At 48.2% G+C, this 19,314-nt stretch overlaps 1 protein-coding gene across 2 annotated transcripts in view; it reads right to left on the minus strand.

The window, feature by feature from the left end:
* PRXL2A (peroxiredoxin like 2A) overlaps positions 1–18,445 on the minus strand; it is a 304,325-nt gene extending 285,880 nt beyond the window's left edge. Inside the window, exon 1 of one of the 2 annotated variants that reach the window (XM_086921994.1) lies at positions 18,192–18,445. The gene's annotated coding sequence lies outside the window, so the exon portion shown is untranslated. Of the gene's footprint in view, positions 1–15,046; positions 15,150–18,191 lie in introns of those variants that run through there. The other variant, XM_086921995.1, reaches the window with a different exon arrangement.
* Between the last annotated feature and the right edge of the window lie 869 nt (positions 18,446–19,314).

Below are 19,314 nucleotides of genomic sequence, written 5' to 3' on the forward strand. Positions count from 1 at the left end.
AGCCTCGGCAGTTACACCACCTTAGCCGCGGCAGTTACCAGATGGGTTGTGCTTCAGAAAGCACAGGCGGCTCACGCAGCTCGCCAGTAGTCCCATCTTCCCCTGCGGGGCAAACAGACTCCGGTGCCCCTCTTCAGCGGGGACACACTAAGCACCACCGCGCCATGAGGGCAACGGCCGTGCAGGCAATCCGGGCTCCGCCTACACACGCGGCACTCTTTCGCCCGGTGCAGCGGCCAGCAGGTGTTCTGGGATCCACGATGGCTGAAGGTAGGCGAGATATGCGGGGGGATCCCGACACACCGTGCCCCACAGTCGCGAACACTCCATCCGACGGCAGCAACACAATCGCTCTCAGGTCGTTAACATCCGCTCACTGCGCCAGCGCCATTTCCTGCGGCCTTGTGGGAGGAGCTAATCTCCGGGCTCGCCTGATTCCTTCCTGCCCAGGGGATCGCATCTCAGCCGGTTTGCCAGGTCGACGTCCACGGAACAGAGCTCAATCTGTCAAACTCAGCAGCGAGGGTCCGGGCCGCGCTACCACTGTTTTTGCGCCCGACAGGGGCCCCCAAGGGAATCTGCATGCGGAGTACAGGGCCTGTTTGGGGGAGCCTCCGGTGGAGCTCTACCCTGGCACGTCCTTCTCCATCTAGATCGTAGCCACGCCTGCCAGACACAGACCTCTCATGCAGCGCGAGGCTCCTGAAAGACCCTGCTTGAACTAATCTCTGCCTGACGGGCATGCCTCGCAGCCGGAGTGTGTGCCTAGTCTCAAAACATTCCTTTTCTTCCTGATGGACTTGTGTATGCACATCCTGGTATGAGGAGGAGTCCTCCACGCTTCCCCATTCCCAAGCATTGTAATTTGGTTGTTTACTCCCTGGTTTATTGTTAAGGGCGACAGATGCTTCCGTTCCTGAAGTGTAGGGTGGGGGGTGGGACCGTTGTCCCGAGTTCTTTCTTCAGTTTTGTTTTCTTTGGCATTTAGTTCTGCCGCACCAGCACTCACGAAACACCCTAACTTGTACCCGGTAAGACACGCAGATCGGACTTCCCCTTTCGGACTTGTAGTCCCACTGCCACACCAGTTACCATGTCTGATACACCTTTAATAAGCACCTTCCTGCGCATCATGTCCTGGAACGTTAATGGCCTCTTGGATCGCTTTAAACGCATGGCTGTTCTAAGATATGCACAGCGCCTAGGGGGGCGGATAATTTACTCTTACAAGAAACTCACCTGCTGGGTAATCACTGCCCCTTCCTAGAACGTTATGGCTATGACAGAGCCTGGCATTCGGGGTTTACTCGGGGTTCCCCTGGTGAAACGCTCCCTCCCCCTTGTGACCGTCCAGACGACTCAATGCCCAGGGCACTTTCGTAGCAATTAGTGGCACACTAAATGGTAACCCACTTAATTTGGTGTCCCTATATTCTCCTCTTTCGATGCCGACGGCGACCCTAGCCAAATCTGTTGACCTCCTGGCATCTCTACCCCTGGGTCCCACATTCCTTGGGGGAAGACTTTAACGCGGTTTCATCACCCGACCTCGACACGACCGTCCCCCCGTCACCTGGTAGAATCGGACGGGCAAAACAGCTGAGGACTTTGTCCGAATCATTCTGTCTATGTGACGCCTGGCGAGAATGGCACCCACATTCTAAACAATTCACACATACCTCAGCGGCGCACCACACACAAGCACGCATTGACGCCATCTTCGTCCCATCGACGGACTGTCTTCTGATTCAGGACGTCTCGCTCCTTCCGAGAGGTATCTCTGACCACTCCCTGGTGATGATTCGCATGGGTCCACCCCCTGCCTCTCTCTGGCAAACATGGAGGCTAAATGCTTGGTTCCTTCAGGACAAGGGTTTTCGGGGGTGGTGGGGCAGAAACTTAAACAATACTTTCTCTCTAACAAAGGGTCCGTTTCCTCCCCGGGTATCCTGTGGGAGGCGGGCAAGGCCACAATTAGGGGGGAGTCGCCAAGGGCCAACTCAAGCTCCAGCGACAGACCCAAGTGGAACAAATTACTTTGCGGGAGGCGCAGGCCCTGCGCCTTGAACGTGCCTCGGCCCGATCCCCAGATGCTTCCGATACGAGACTTCTAGCTCGGCTCCGGTCAGAGATCAAGAAACTGTCACTGGATGCGGCCAAACTTCTTTGGCGCTTCTCCGTGGCCAGGGTATACGGGTGGGGCGATAAGAATGGCTCACTCCTTCACCGCCTTGCTACGTACCCAAGGGTGAACCGTATAATTCCTGAGATAGTGGCACCAGATGGTTCAATGTGCCGTGCCCCAGTGGAGATGACACAGGCCTTTGCCACCTACTATCCCCAATTATATGAGGCGCGAGCTCCAACTCTGTCCCTCATTGACCTGATGGAAGTGGGGGGTGGCTGCCTTTCGAGTGTAGACCTCACTACTCAAGCCGATCTAGACGGCCCCATTACGCTTGAGGAGAGTGGGGAAGCGATCGCATTGTTTCCTCCGGTAAGACACCGGGCCCAGATGGCCTTCCTCAAGAATATTATGCTCTCTATCGGGACGTTCTCATCCCTCACCTTGCTAAATTGTTTTGGGAAGCTGTGGAGAAAGGCTCCTTCCTTCAGGAGACGGACGTGGCCATTATTGTGGTTCTTCCTAAATCCCAGCCCCCCTCGCCACGGTGCGCCGATCATTGCCCCATCTCCCTCATTAATACGGAGGTCAAATTGTTCACCACATTTCTTGCCCAGAGACTCAAACCCCACCTGTCTACGCTGGTCCACCCACCAATGTGGGTTTATGCCCCTATGCGGCACCGGGCACTGTCTTCGCAGACTGCATTCCACCTTGGCCCATCGCCACCTCCTTACCCCGTATTTGGCGATTCACCTGGTGGACTTCGAGAAGGCCCCCGATTCAGTGGATTGGGGGTTCTTTCAGGATGTTCTTGACATGATGGGACTCGGTCCACGCTTTCGGGCCATGATCAAGGATCTTTACGCCCTCCCGAGGGCTCGTGTCCTGGTAAACTGAGTCTTGTCGGAGCCCTTCTCGATTTGCAGAGGGACGAGGCAGGGTTGCCCCCTTTTCCCCCTGCTCTTTGCTTTGGTGATGGAGCCCTTGGCCTCCCTGATGCGGGCATGCGACCAGGTGCGGGGAAGGGAACGGCCCAACACCGAACCAGATAAAATCGCCCTTTACGTGGACGACGTCCTCATCTATTTAGCAGACCCCGCCCGGTCCGGCCCTGACAGTCTCGGTATCTTGCAATCCTTCGAACGGGCCTCGGGCCTCCACTTGAATCCTGACAAATCGGTCCTGGTTCCCCTCCATCTCTACCTTGAATGCTTCGACTGGCAATCAGATATACCTTTTGGCCGTCAATCCTTCAAATACCTGGGGATCTGGATGACCTTATTACTCAAGCTCAGCTGGGCCCTCAATGTAACTCCACTGGTGAAACAGGAAAAGGCAGACCTCAAGAAGTGGCAGTCCCTGCCCCTTAACCCCATGGAGAGGGTGGCCCTTTTTAAGATGAGGGTGCTTCCCGCTTCCTTTACATGCTTTAGAACACCCCCATGTGCTTTCCTAAGACCTGGTTCCATGAGCTCGATGGCATGGCCAACAAGTTCCTGTGGGGGAGAGGTAGGTCCAGACTGGCGCCAAGTACTTGCAGGATCCCCATTTCGATGGGGGCTGGAAATGACTCACATTTATTTATATTATCTAGCCACGCGACTTCTCTCCATACACGATTGGTTCAACGGAGGATGGTCTGATCCGGCTTATAGGCTCGAACTGGGGTAGCTGGGCCTCACCAAGATTCAGTCCTTTTTGTATGGGACCCCGATTTCTTCCCGTCTACCGGAGGTGATTAGCTCGGTATTATTGGCATGGCGGGCGGCATTGCGGCACACCAAATGGACCCAATGTACACCCCTGTGGCACGTGACCTGGCTCAAAGAGGTGAACAAGCTTCGGGGCTTTGGGGCTTGGGACCTCATAGGTATTACGGAATTGGGTGACATATGGGGGGGGATCACATGCGCTCCTCTGACGATCTCAAACCAGATACTTGCTGCACCAATCACAATTCTTTAGGAACCTACAACTATGGCATGCCCTACTCTCACACCTCACAACAGGTACGTGGCTTCCGGCTCACAGCCCGCCTGCAGCCCAGATTATGTTTGGGGATCTGGGGAAAGGTGGCATTTCCCACATTTACCATGCACTGATCAACAATATCCCGACTTCCCTGGACCGACTGCGGGCACAACGGGAGGACTGGGTGGGCCCCTTGGAGGAGGAGGTCTGGCGTTACGCTCTTATGGCCCCCAGAACGGTAACTGCATCCGCCAGCCTGCGCTTGGTGCAGCTCTACTATTTACATACTGCTTACCTCACCCTGGTACACCTTCATCGGGCAGGGTTTAGTCTGTCCTCAGCCTGTACTAGGTGTGGCGATGACCCTGCTGACTTTCTTCATATGGTTTGGGCCTGCCCCCACCTGGCGGGATTCAGGAGGGACATTGAGGAAGAACTCACCAAGGTCCTAGGGTGGGAGGTTCCCCATGACCCAAAGCACACGATCCTGGGCACCACTGATGGGTTGGACGGGACTCATAACGAGAAATCATTTTTTACTACAGCTATGGTGGTAGCCAATAGAGACATTGCGGCCTCCTGGAGATGCCCTGAACCCCCAAGTGTGAAGCGATGGCGGACTGGGGTGGACCGGTGCGCCACACAGGAGAAAGTCATGTATGCGACACATGGGTGCCCAAGAAATATCGCAGTCTCGGGAAAATGGTTGGGGGGTGGGGGTGGGGGGGGGGGGAGGTCTAGTCATAAAGGGATTGTCCGATTCCATCCTATTTTGTTTATATTACTGTCTGTACAATGGGTAGCGCGAACTTGTGTATGTAATCCTAGAATATTAAGGTGTGGTGCTGATTGGCTGGTGCATTCCTGTCATAAACCAATAAAAATGTGTTTATCAAAAAAACTTAAAACATAAACTAAAAAAAGAGTGAAAAAGAATTCAACAAGCCCCAGAATGTAACGTTCTGTTGGCTTAAAATCTATAACAGTTTGTAGGAAGACACTTTGATGCAAAGGGCATGAAGCAATGGGCAAGCAAAATTAAAAAAATTAAAAACGCATGCTTTTAATGGAAATTTACCATTTTTGTCTTGCTTTTGATATAAAAAATTAAGAAAAAAATGTCTTAAGTAATAGTTCTACATACAATTCATTTACTGTGTCCACTGAAACAATTCCTAGCCAGTACGTATTTCATTTCAGATACAAAGGGACCAAAGTAAAAAATTCACTGTGCTAGGTAAAAACGAAGAAAAAAAATGATACATTTTGGGCCCAATGTAGGTAAATGTAATTTACCACTTCTAAAATACTGAATCATACCGATTCGGTATATAAGAAGTGGTAAATTAGAGGGGGGAAATGTAGGTAATTCTGATTCGCTAAATACCGAATCTGTAAGATTCGGTATTTACCGATTCTGTAAATACCGAATCGGTATCCCCCATTGAATCCTATGGGCCTTGAAGCCCATAGGAATCAATGTGGAATACCGAATCGGTATTTACCGATACGGTAATTACCTAATCTTGCAAGGGTGCAGGGGGTGTCACTTTGACACCCTCTAGCACCCCAATTACAGGCGTGTGTGCCATGTGGCACACATACATGCCCTATGGGCATGTCTGTGTGTCACATGGCACAGGTGTGCATGCACACCTGGATTCTGTATTTTACCACCCAATTGGATTGGGTGGTAAAATACCGATTCTTAAAGCCCTGTGGCACTCTGACATGTGCCAGCTACATCTGCATTTACAGAATCGGTATTTTACCGAGTCTGTATTTACCGATTCGGTAAATACAGAATCGGTAAAATACCGATTCTGTAAATGCATGCCCTATATCTGAAAACCCTAATACCGGTCGGAAACGGCCAAAATCGGCCGTTTCCGACCGGTATTAGGGCTCCTACATCTGGCCCTTTGCTTTTTAGGTCAAGCACACTAGATAATGCATCTATGGTATATTGCCTCTTCGTAAAGCCTCTGATTGGCAGAGAATGCTGCATCCTTTTGAGGCGCTGTTTCTTTTTCTTTTATGTGTTTTTGAGCCATCTCTCTCATGTGGTGCGTTGTTCTCTGTTGGCTTACTGCTTCTCCCTACCCTGTTCCCTCTTGTGTTTGCCCATGTCCTTTCTCCCTGCGTTGCTCTCTGTTGCACAACTGCCTCTACCTGCCCTCTTCCATTTGCCCATGTCCTTCTCCTCATCGATTTGCCCCATCAATCCCTCTATGTTGCTTTCACCAACCGACGTTTTGCTTTTAGTCCCACCCTCCCCCCTGCTGCTTACGTGTACCCTCAAGCCATCCCCACCAGTTGCTTTCTCATCCCCTCTAGTCCTGCCCTACCTGTCGGTTTTGCATCCAATTCTGTGTTTCTTCGACATTCCCCCGAACCAATACATGTTGCTTTTGCATTACCCCCACCAAACTTCTTCTGTTTTTCTCCACCATTCCCTCCACCCGCCTCAATGTTGCTTCCACTCTACCTGTCTGTCCACTTATATAATAATAAAAATGCTTGTTTGTAAAAGTGCCCATGTGGTGCTTCCACTTTAATATCAGCCGCGCCCCTTTCTTTAGAGGAGCCACATCTAAAGAAAGGGTAGCAGCCACCATTAAATTGAAAGCGTGGTATGGGGAGCTTTTACAAACATAAGCTTTTGTGAAGTTGACTTCCTAATTTCTTTTTTTGTAAAGGCGCCCCATGTTGCGGTTTCACTTCAGTGGGGGTTGCGCCCATTTCCTTAGATGTGGTTCATCTAAGGAAAATGGCGCGGCAGCCATCAAAGTAAAAGTGCGGCATCGGGCAGTTAAAAAAAAAATTCATAAATAGTAAAATAAAACATTCGGCGCCGTAAGTAAACCAAAGGCACGCCCGCCACTGCATGAGCGTGGTGTGCCGCAGGGCCGGCGCTAGGCATGGGCAGCGTGGGCAGCTGACGAAGGCCTCACACTCAGCCCACCAGCATGGGGCCCGAACCGATCATGTGCCCTGTTGTTTCCCTGTCTCCTTGCAATTAGGGTTTATGGGAGGTGTCCCCTCCCTGGGCCTCTCAGGGATGGTGTCTGGAGGCCTAGGGGAGGGAGACGCTTCCCCTTGTCCCAATTGAAAGGAGACCTATTCAGAGACACTGCGGGGGGCTCATTGTACAGGATTTTAGCGCCCCCACAGTGTTAACTCAATCAATCAATCAATCAATCAATCAATCAGAGCATTTATAGAGCGTGCTACTCACCCATTAGGGTCTCAAGGTGCTGAAAAGGGGGGGGGGGGCTAATACTGTTCGAGAGCCAGGACTTGCTGCTGCTCGAAGAGCCAGGTCTTGAGGTGTTTCCTGAAGGTGAGATGGTCCTGGGTCGTTCGCAGGTGTGTGGAGAGGGAGTTCCATGTTTTGGCTGCTAGGTAGGAGAATGATCTTCCTCCGGTGGTGGTTCTGCGAATCCGTGGGATGGTGGCGAGGGCGAGGCTGGAGGAGCGGAGTTGGCATGTGGGAGTGTAGAACGAGAGGCGGTTGTTGAGGTATTCGGGTCCTGTGTCGTGGAATGCTTTGTGTGCGTGGGTGAGGAGCCTGAACGTGATCCTCTTGTTGACGGGGAGCCAGTGTAGGTTTCTCAGGTGGGCGGATATGTGGCTTTAACGGGGGATGTCGAGGATGAGTCGTGCGGAGGCGTTTTGTATGCGTTGTAGTAGTTTCTGAAGTTTGGCGGAGGTTCCTGCATATAGGGCGTTCCCGTAGTCCAGTCGGCTGGTGACGAGGGCCTGGGTGACGGTCTTTCTGGTTTAGGTGGGGATCCATCTCAAGATTTTTCGGAGCATGCACAGGGTGTTGAAGCAGGAGGACGAGACGGCGTTGACTTGCTTTGTCATCGTGAGGGATGTGTCCAGGATGAATCCCAGATTGCGTGCATTGTCCGCTGGTGCTGGGGCGGAGCCCAGTGCTGTGGGCCACCAGGAGTCGTCGCAGGCAGAGGGGGATTGTCCGAGGATGAGGACCTCCGTTTTGTCTGAGATCAGCTTCAGGCGACTGAGTCTCATCCATTCTGCGACGTCTTTCATTACTTCCTGGAGGTTGGTTTTGGCGGTCGTTGGGTCTTTGGTGAGGGAGATTATCAGCTGGGTGTCGTCGGCGTAGGAGATGATTTTGATGTTGTGTTTGCGTGCGATGTTGGCGAGGGGGCTCATGTATATGTTGAAGAGGGTTGGGCTTAGCGAGGAGCCCTGGGGTACGCCACAGATGATCCTGGTGGCCTATGATTGGAAGAGGGGGGGCGAACTCTGTGGGTTCTGTCGGAGAGGAACGAGGTGATCCAGTCCAGGGCCTTTCCTTGGATCCCGGTGTAGGAGAGGCGAGTTATTAGGGTGCGGTGGCAGACTGTGTCAAAGGCTGCCGAGAGGTCCAGGAGGATGAGGGCGGTTGTTTCTCCGTTGTCCATCATGGTCCTGATGTCGTCGGTGGCTGCGATGAGGGCAGTCTCGGTGCTGTGGTTGGCTCAAAATCCGGACTGGGACGGGTCGAGCAGGTTGTTAGCCTCGAGGAAAGCAGTCAGTTGTTTGTTTACGGTCTTCTAAATGACTTTGGCCAGGAAGGGTAGTAGAGAGATGGGGCGGAAGTTCTTGAGGTCTTTGGGGTCCGCCGTTAGTGTCTTCAGAAGGGCGTTGATTTCTGCATGTTTCCAGCTCTCGAGGAAGGCGGCTGACGTGAACGAGCTGTTTATGACTTTCCAGAGATGGGGTGCGATGATGGTGTCGGCTTTGTTGAAGATATGATGGGGGCACGGGTCGGAGGGGGAGCCGGAGTGGATGGAGTTCATGACGCTGGTGGTGTCTTCAGTGCTGGTAGGGGTCCAGTCGCTGAGGGTGGAGGTGGGGGCCGCTGGTTTGGTGGCTGTGAGTGGAGTCTGGGGCCCAAAGCTGTTGTGTACATCTGCGATCTTGCTGTGGAAGAACCTGGCGAGGGAGTTGCAGAGTTCTTGTGATGGTGTGACGTCGTTGTTGCTGGCGCTGGGGTTGGAGAGCTCTTTGACGATGCTGAAGAGCTACTTGCTGTTGCAGATGTTATTGTCTAGTCGCTCTTTGAATGATGACCTTTTGGTGGTTCGGATAAGCTGGTGGTGCTCGCGGGTGGCGTTCTTGAGGGCTGTCATGTTCTCTGTGGTTCGTTCGTGGTGCCAGTTTTTTTCAAGGGTTCAACAGGATTTCTTGGATTCTTTAAGTGCATCTGTGAACCATGGGGTTTTCCTGTTGCCGGTCAGGCCTAGGGGGTTCTTCATTGGTGCGAGGTCGTCGGCGCAGTTGGTGATCCACTGTGCGAGGTTGCGGGCTGCGTCGTTGGCGTTGGTGGTGTTGGCTGGCGGGTTCTGGCTTAGTGATGAGAGCATTTGGTCTGTGGTAATTTTGCTCCAGCATCTGCAGGGGATCTGTCGTGTGCGATGGTGGGATGTGTTCTTTTTGAAGGTGAAGTGGATACATCTGTGGTCGGTCCAGTGTAGTTCTGTGGAGTGGCTGAAGGAGACGTGGTTGCTGGCGGAGAAGATGGGGTCGAGCGTGTGGCCGGCGAGGTGGGTGGGTGTGTCAACCAGCTGTTTGAGTCCGAGGTTGGCCAGGATGTCGAGCAGGGTGGTGGTGTTGTTGTCGCTGTTTTTCTCGAGGTGGAAGTGCAGGTCCCCTAGGAGAATGTATTCTGGTGAGGCTAGGGCGTGCGGGCTGATGAAGTCGGCGATGGTTTCGCTGAATTGTGTGCGTGGTCCCGGGGGTCTGTAGATGAGCGTTCCTCTAAGGGTGGTCTTGGGGTCGGTGTGAATCTGGAAGTGTAGGTGTTCGGCGGCGAGGAGCGTGTCTTCGGTGGCGGTTGTGATGTCGATGGTGTTCTTGTGGACCTCAAGCAATTCTTACACCTGTCAGGCTGGAGGTGTGGGAATTGCTTGTGGGCTGAAAGTTAAAACTGTGGGGGCAGTAAAATCCTGTACATTGGGCCTCCCGCGGTGTCTCTGAATAGTTTCCTTGCAAGGGGTAACTTAAGTAAATTAGAGGGGCCTCGCGCATTCCCTTAAGTAAATTAGAGGGGCCTCGTGCATTTACTTTTGGCCAAGCGCCTTGCAAATCATAGAACCGGCCCTGGTGTGCTGTGCTATGAAAAAAGAAATCAAGCTTAGCTTGAGAGTGTGTCCTGTCTGCAACCCATTTCAGCAACTAGTGCTCGGAGGCTGTAATCATCCCTACTGAGTATCAACACATTTAACGGGGGCGTCCTCATGGGAGGTCACAAAATGACACAAGGTGGTAATTAGGAGGGACTACTAAGCCTATTGACCAATGGATAATGACACAGGCCAATAAAAATATGGTTGGACAGTGGGTGGTGCTTCAAGTTCATACCTTTATACAGCATGCCTCCCAGAGTAGCGCATGTGCAGCCCAGGCTCGACTTAAATAAATGGCACACACGCTTACCCACATTTTGTTTTATTTTTACCAATCCAACTCGAATCGGTTACTAAAAAGAAAAAAATGCATCCGAGTAATTTTGCAGTTGCGCGCATGTGCCTACAGAAGGGCACCAATGACATCATCACAGATTTTTCCGTTTTAAACGTTAGTCAAGCTGCAAAGTCAATAGTTCACATGTGTGAGGCCTACTGGCTTTGCCAAAGCTTGTTCTTATTGTCAGCAGGTAATGCACTGAATGGCTAAAATGATTTCTGTGAAAGGCAGATTTCATACATGCAAACACTAACCAAATGAAACATCATATGCCAAAGCATTAGCATTAATTTCCATCAGAAGCAAACCGCCATTCAAGAATCATGGCAATGGAGGTTGAATCAACTGCTGTGCTACAATTCCACTTCTCATATCACAGACCGTTTTATCACCATTAGATTTTTAAATATAGCCATTCAAATTGCAGAATTCATAGTCACAAATGTGACAAATATTAGCAAAGGCAATAGGTCTGGCTTGAATTCGGAATATAAACTAAAATAATACAAATGCCTATTGCAGGGAAAACAAAAACATTATTGCTTTCTGTATACAAAACAGCCATGAGTGAGTCATGATTCAATAGACTTCTGAAATGTAAAGAATCACTTGTGAATTACAATGCAAACAAAGCATATGAAGTCGAAGGACTCACTAACACATCAATAACATAAGGTAAGACACCAATACAGCCAGATGGAGTCTGCGCCCTCTATGCGCCATTTAAAGAATTGCAGATGTCTCTACGGCAAAGCCAAACGAAAAAACTAAAGATTGTAAACTGAACGTAAATTAATTACCTCTCCATAAAGAATCATAGAATGGGTCAACCAAACATCTACATAACTAGGGAGTCCTGTGACAAAAAAACATAAGCAAAGCATAACAGGTGGATGTTGCTACTAAAACACTTCATAGTCTTTAATGTTTTAACAAGAAGTGGCAACTTATATTTGAATCATGAACATTTTGAAAATGGCATTGCAACATTTTTAAATGCAAAACGTAATAATCCTGCACCTTTCATGCCAGCAATTATAAGCATAACTGAAGATTTATTGAAACATATTAAGATTTTCATATCAAGAATTCCTAACACAGTTTCCAATGACAAGAACAATTTGCTTGAGTTAACTTAGCCCGGTAGTTCACAGCTTAACCTACTAAACACTGGACGTCATACCCAAACCTTCAGCCAACTGGTATGCACAGAAGTGCCACTGCTGAAAAAGAGGAATCCACTAATAAGAACAAACATTGGCAAAGCCAATAGGTCGCGCATATACAAAAGCTATTGGTTTTGCCAATATAGTTTAGCAATGTTGTACACCAAGAGTGGCTGCTGTTCAGCAGGGCTAAAAGTTTGTCGGGTAAAGAAAAGTGGTGTGGAGTGGAGTGTTGTAAAGTGGAGTAGCGTTGAAAGTTATGGAGTAGAGCAGAGTGATGTATCGTATTGTTGAGTGGCTTGCGAGGAGTGAAGCGGAGGGCCATGGAGTAGCATACAGTGTTGTTGAGTGTCGTGGATGGAGTAAAGTGTTGTAGAGTGGCAGGGTGTAGAATTGAGTACAGTGTTGTAGAGTGGAATGGCATAGAGCAGAGTAGAGTGTCATATAGTGGGAGTGGCGTAGAGTGGAGAAGTGTGTCAGAGTGGAGTAAAGTGGCATGGAGTGGCATAGAGGGAGTTGCGAAGAGCGTCAGAGTGGAGTAGTGTTGTGGAATGGCACAGAGTGGAGTAGAGTGCTAATGAGTGGAGTAGAGCATCAGTAGAGCAGAGTTTAATGGAGTAGAGCATCATAGAGTGGCATAAAGTATAGTGGGGCAGAGTAGATTGGCGTCCAGTGTAGTGACATAGAGCGCATTAGTTTTGAGTAAAGTGGTGTAGAGTGTATTGGCGTAGAGTGCAGTGACGTAGAGTGTATTGAAGTAGAGTGCAGTGACAGAGTAGAGCGATGCAGAGTAGATTTCAGTGGGGTAGAGTGGAGTGTTGCAGGGTTGAGTGGAGAGGTGGAGAGTGCAGTGGTTGAGAGTGCAGTGGCAGAGAGTGTAGTGGTGAGGCATAGAGTTGAGTGGTGCAGTGGCACAGAGTGCAGTCATGCAGAGTAGAGTGTCAGAGTGCACAGCCGTAGAGTGCTGCAGAGAGCAGTGACGTAGAGTACAGTGGTGCAGTTGAATAGAGTAGCATAGAGTGCAGAGATGTAGAGTGCAGGCACTAGAGTTAAATGGTGTAGACTGAGTGAAATAGCATTTAGTGGCATAGAGTGCAGTAGTATAGAGTAGAATGTAAAGCATAGTGGCATAAACTGCAGTGGTACAAACTAGTTGGCATAGGTGCAGTGGTGTAGCGTGCACTGGTTACGAGTAAAGTGGCGTAGAGTGCATTGGCATAGAGTGCAGTGGCGTTGAGTGCAGGTGCACAGAGTAGACTGTTTTAAAGTAGAGTGGAGTGGTGCAGGGTAGAGCACAGTGGCGTAGAGCAGAGTGGCGCTGTATTGGTTGCAGTGGAGTGGAATGGTGCAGAGGGGAGTAGAGTGGCATAGAGTACAGTGGCATAGAGTAGGTTGTTTCATAGTAGAGTGAAGTGGTGTCGAATGGAGTGGTGCAGGGTGGAGTGGAGCGGGATAGAGTAGTGGTGTAGAGTACACTGGCGCAGAGGGTGTAGTATTGAGTGGTGCAGAGTGGATTGGCCTAGACTGAAGTGGTGTAGAGTGCAGTGGGGAAGGGTCCAAAAGTGCATAGTAGTGTGGAGCAGAGTGCACTGGCATAGAGTAGAGCGGTGCAGAGTAGAGAGGGGAAGAGTGAAGTGGTGTACAGTGCAGTAGAGTGGTGCAGTGGATCAGAGTTGAGTTCAGTGGCAGAGTGCGCAGTATTGCAGAGTAGAGTGTCAGAGTGAAGTGGTGTACAGTTTAGTGGCGTACAGTGCAGTGGTGCAGAGTAGATTAGCACTGAGTGGGTTGTCTGTGGGGCTGCGACCTAAAAATCTTTCGGCATCCGACATTCACACCCAGACTTCAAATCCCTAAAATAAACCCAAATCAACATGTATGGGGTATCACACAAACCAAAGGTCAACCTCCATCTCCACTCCTGCCCTTTTTAACAATGAACGTGCACACGCCCTACTCAATGGTATGCCTGAAATCACGTTAATCTCTATGGAAAAGCCAGCATACTTGCTTGAAAATAAACAATTTGGGAACAAAAGGATTTTCTAGGTGGACCCAACGTGCATACACAAAATAACATACATATACCAATTGTTTCAAAAATATATGATTATTTGTTTATTGTTGATTTATATACTAGTCATGATAAAAATACTTAGAAAAGGGGAAGGGAGGACAATAGTACATTCCGAATAACAATTTCCTCTGTCCACAATAATACACAATTGTTTTTACATGAAAATATATTTTAGAGGATAGTGTGATGTATGGTCTTGGTTTATCTTTACAGTGTAACAATTGGTACATGTAGTTATTTTGTGTATGCACGTTAGGTCCACCTAGAAAATACTTTTGTTCCTAAATTGTTTATTTTCAAGCGATTGATTTGCCTTGATTTAGGAACTACCGTCAGGGGCACCCCCTTTTCCTTACAAATAAAGCCAGCATACTTGACAAAAACTCAACTCGAAATCCAGAAATATCACAATGAGAAAATATACATTAACAAGCCCTCGGAGTGTGCAAATTCGGATTCTAGAACAATCTACTCCTGGATCTTAGACAGTCTGTCCTTTCTGCAAACCAAGGACATGAAATCGAACTATTAGGATAATTCTTCCTGTGCAGCATTGAAACAGATCCACAATAATGTACCATGGAACTTAAACTATCAGCAGACGATGCAATTGCACTATAATGTAAATGTACAGTTATCAATCCCATTTATAGTTTCAACAGTTCTCCACTTTCTCTATCCATGCTATGTACTCACTCCCTGGTGAAACGTAGAGTGCTCGGTTCCCAGGGGTGTTTATAAGACCCTTGAATTAAAAATAAACTAAGATTTTTTTTCAAAATACTGAATAAATATCGATTATGCACATATATACTTTATGTAACCGTACCACACAAGCACCCAATGCCCCTTCTAACTTTGCTTTCTATGCCACCTTTGCTCACAGATCCGGTCGCATCACTTTAACAACTTCGCACAAATATTCCCTTACATGTTTTGTTAAGGCTAGCGCCGTGCCCCCTGGCTTTGCCTACATAGCGTTCGATAACACCAGACTCAAGAAGGTAAATGTATTCATGGCCGAAATGCCTGTGCCAAGCACCACACGCGCATTTTGTGGCCTTCTGCCGATCTGACTGTACCACTCTGTACGACTCAAACGCCACCTCGAAATGTTCTCTGTGCCAGTTGTACTACTTGTCGCAGAAGCCATGCACATGCAATAACATAACCTAACCTGCACGAACCCTTTGCCAATCACATTATACCAAAGATTGTATTTACCCTTTCTACTTCTATAACGTATTCACAATTGCACTGCTGACTCCACAGTGCCCAGATCCGTTTCTGCTGACCCTTGCCCTGCTAAATGCACAAGTATCCAACCTTTGCCTCATTAAATGTGTCATGCCTGCGCCCTCCCATAGCCAAACTTGCCAACCGTGGAATAATACCAACAGTGTGGACGCGTATCAGATTTACAGGGGTGGGACAGAGCAAAGATCACAGCGAGTCAACTGAAAACCTCAGAGGATGGGGGATGGGGATCTTCAGACGGACTGAAACAGTGAATTTTACGCCCTGCAGTTCTTCACACTTGGACACAGTACCCCGGGGCATTATTTCACCACAACAGCACACCATGCAATTACAAATCAGAAAGAATAGAACCCAAAATAAACATGGGGCTGCAGTTTTATATGATTTAAAACACTCTTCCAACCACCAGTAAAATGCCTTCTTCTACTTATGCTACAATTTGATAAAAAGTTAACATTTTATAACTGCAGGGGTCTGAGAGATTGTGCGAAACAGAAATCAGGCAAGATCTACGTTTAAAGCACTCAAATGTTGAATACTGTTCTATTGTTTCTTTAGTTTTAGACAGTTTTAATAGTAAATGAAAGCATACTTATTATAGTAGTTTCACCATGTAATTTACTGCTGCTTGCCAATTAACGGCCCGTACACCTTAGGAATGGAGGAAAGTCAAGCAAGTGCCCATCTGACTCTCACCTGGAGCACATCTAGGACAAAAGACTTTCTTCCATGTTCAAGACAAGGCCTGCAGTTCCCCCACAACACAAATACCTCACCTAGAGGTCTATTAGTATGTCGGGCGAATCGCCACGACCGCATGGCGGTGATGATCCGCCCGCCATTTACCTCCGCCTGCATCCCATTTCCCCCCGCCATATTATGATGGCGGAGGGGACAGACCGTCCACCAGTTTTCTGCCCGTCGACGAGTCAACCGGGCAAAAAAGGGGCTTGATATGGTGGCGGTCTCTGCAAGACACCGCCATCCATATTAAGATGCAGGCGGAAATATGCCTTTCCGCCATGAAAAGGCATGTGGTGCCTGAATGTGGAGGCCAGTTGCGGGCCCCCAGGGTGTTGGGCGGGGGTGCACACCGCGCTGTGCCTGCCACGTTGTGCATGCAAGTGCACAAGGTGCATCCATGGCATTGTGGCAGGCGGTGCTGTGAGCACCGCCCGCCACAATGTTGTGGATGGGGTATGCCACCCCCACTGTGGAGGTGGCATCCTGATTGCCAGTGCGGGACCACCGCACCACTGGCGGCCGGTCCCAGCACCGCTAGGGTCGTGGGTAGACGAAAGTCCGCCCACCATCCTAATAGACGCCCTAGTCTTCATGGTGAGAACCAGTGTTTTCATTTAATCCCTTGTGAAAAATATAGATTCAGTGTGACATGGTGACATGGCGACATAATCTGATAGCAGGTCTGCAGTAGTCTGGCCAAATGTGCCATGTAGGAACAATATGCTCTGCTGCTTTTTTACATGCAGGTCTCTTTTTCCATTCTTAAGAGAATTAGACAACAAAATGAGATGCGTGGATTGCTTGACTTAATCTCAGGCACCGGTAATTACTTTGGGTCACAATCCAAGCATCAGTTTTTTTTACCAACCATGCCACCTCGGACAGGAACCAGCCAAGGATCAACCAGCCTTAATCCTGCTCAAACAGTCAAGCCTCCCTCAACAACTAGGCCCTATCTGAATGGGGACATAAGGAACTCCAGACTGGTTTCTGCCTTTTGGTCTACCTCAGTGTTGTGCAACTTGAGCAAAACGGCAAAGTGAACATGGGACCCATGTCTCAACATACTCATTGTGCCCACTGCGGAAAACAAAAATATGATTGGTAGATTACTTGAATTAATCTCAGCCACTGGTAATTATTTAGGCCCCTTTTTGTCCACCATACCACTTCAGACAGGAACCAGACATAGGCAATTCAGTCTTGGGCTGGCTCAAATAGGCGCAGTCCAATCGGAAGAGCTAGGCAAAGTCACCTTTGAATGGGAACACACGCAAACACAGACCGGTTTCGTTCAATTTTGGCATTGTAAGTAGGGTGCAACTTGAGTCCTAGAGAGCACAAGATGCACGTCTGAATACACCTATGCCCTATGCAACGGATATGTCCAGATGTGTGTCCAGTGCTCATGTTCACTTTATCACAAGACCTTGTTGTTCGTCAGAGTATTAGACATGCACACCTTTTCTCTGCTGTCCATGCCATGGAAGCACCAATAAAATAGATTTATGGACTCGCTCTGTCCTGCACTTTTACTCTACTGACCATCCTGATATTTGCAACAATACCATGCTCGGTTGTCCTTTCCTTGCGGATTGTTCTTGTATGCGGGTTTGAGCAAAGTAAAGCCTGGGAATATGTATGTGGGTTAAGTGAAAAATATCATCTCATGTAAGCTTTTACATCAATGTCGGCAATTTCAGTCATACTGCTGTTTGCAAGGCCGGACTGGCTGTACCGGGCATCGGGCGGTTCCCCGGGAGGCTGGAAGGGTGAGGGAGTGGGTTGTTAATAGAGTCCAGTTTTGTGACAGTGCATCAGTTTGAAAAGCAGCGTAGAGCAAATATCGTGAAAGGGAGTTGGCAGGATCAAGATGGTATGCATGAGACTACAAGTATAACTGACTTTCATGGATCAGTGAGTAGAGTACATATATGTAACGCTCATAACTGCCGCCATGGGTACGATGTCACATGGGGCATCTTCAATCAGTCCTTGCTTTCTAATGACTCGAACTTTACATATTAGTTTTATCCCCGTGCTTACAATGTATTATGAATCTACAAGTTCTAAAATGCAATGTACTTGTAAATAAAAAGTCTGACCTTTCAAATGACCTCACGGATGATGTGGGATGCTTTGCTCTAGATCAGATTGAGTGTTCTCATATATATTTGTCAGATAACCCCCTTCCTTTAAATCGCGCCTCATTCACTCAAAAATACTAAACGTAAAGCGCCATAGAACATGCCAGGGGGATATCCCGACATACTTATTTTTTTTACGTAAAGGTACCTAATCTTTCTGGTTCATCTGTTAAATACAAGTCTAGTGTCGTGCCAAGCGCTCAATGCTCAGTACTCACAGCAAAACTTTTTAACGACTCCTCTTACGGCGACTGCTTGGTCTTCAGGTAGGTCATCACCTCGAAGCAAACCGCTAACACTCTGTTCCCCAGTACTCCTTCAGATCACACTGTGCACAATCGTATTCAGCCGCAATAATCCTCACAGACACTGGGCTGCCAGCCATAAAGGCAAACAGTGAACGAGAAAAAAACAGGTCCCTTCTACATGCCCGAATAACGCGGCCATCTTGAAATGTCCTCGTTTTCTGAATGTTATGAATGTTTTCGGAAACCTTTTAGATTATTAAACCAGCATGGATTTCTAACTGGAAGATCTGATATTTTCCTTCAAACAAAAATAAAAACGTCAGTACAATATCAAAAATAATGATACATTTACAATTTTAAATCAAATACGAATTACTTTCTGATGCGTATAAAGTCTAAAAAAGCAAACTCCATGCTACTGAATTTTTTAAAGAAAGAACAGGAATAATAAAAGTTTGGATAGCATTGCCAAATGGCGTGCTTGTCATTCAAAGATAGTGCCTTCACACTGTAAATTTATAACAAGGGCAGGACTTTACTCCTTAATCTAATTCTCTAGTCTCTTACAATAAAAATCATGCGTTCGACTGGCGAAACTGCTGGGCATAGGGCAAGGCTGTGAGTGCTTTTAGTGTTATGGAATACAAATACGACTTTCTGTCTGAGAAACGCTGCGGTGGTTGCACAACCAAACCACATTCGTCATTTTTAGCGTCTGATGTGATATTTTTTCATTGTGGTATAATAGAAGTTGCAGGTGCTTGTTTTGTTTGTTTGTAGGTCGGTAATTTCTTGAGCATTGTAACTTCACGCAGAAGCTGCTTGAAAGCTAGCTAGTGCATTTCTAGTCATGTTACTCCAAGTAGCATGTTACAAATACAACTCTGCCAAATTTACTAGTTTCGTGCGTGACTAGCTTCTGCTGTCCATATTTTTTGTTTGAATTCTGTAGTTTGGTTTATTCCATTGAAGTCCCAGAATTCAAATATTTTTCATAGCAAGATATATAAGGAAAGGCCCAAAGTTTTATTACAAATTGGTAGGTGTAGTGTTGCCGTAGGTGGGCGCAACCACGGTAGCCCCAGACCAGAAA

This window comes from Lissotriton vulgaris, chromosome 5 (assembly GCF_964263255.1).
Source record: "Lissotriton vulgaris chromosome 5, aLisVul1.2, whole genome shotgun sequence".
NCBI classification, from domain to species: domain Eukaryota; kingdom Metazoa; phylum Chordata; class Amphibia; order Caudata; family Salamandridae; genus Lissotriton; species Lissotriton vulgaris.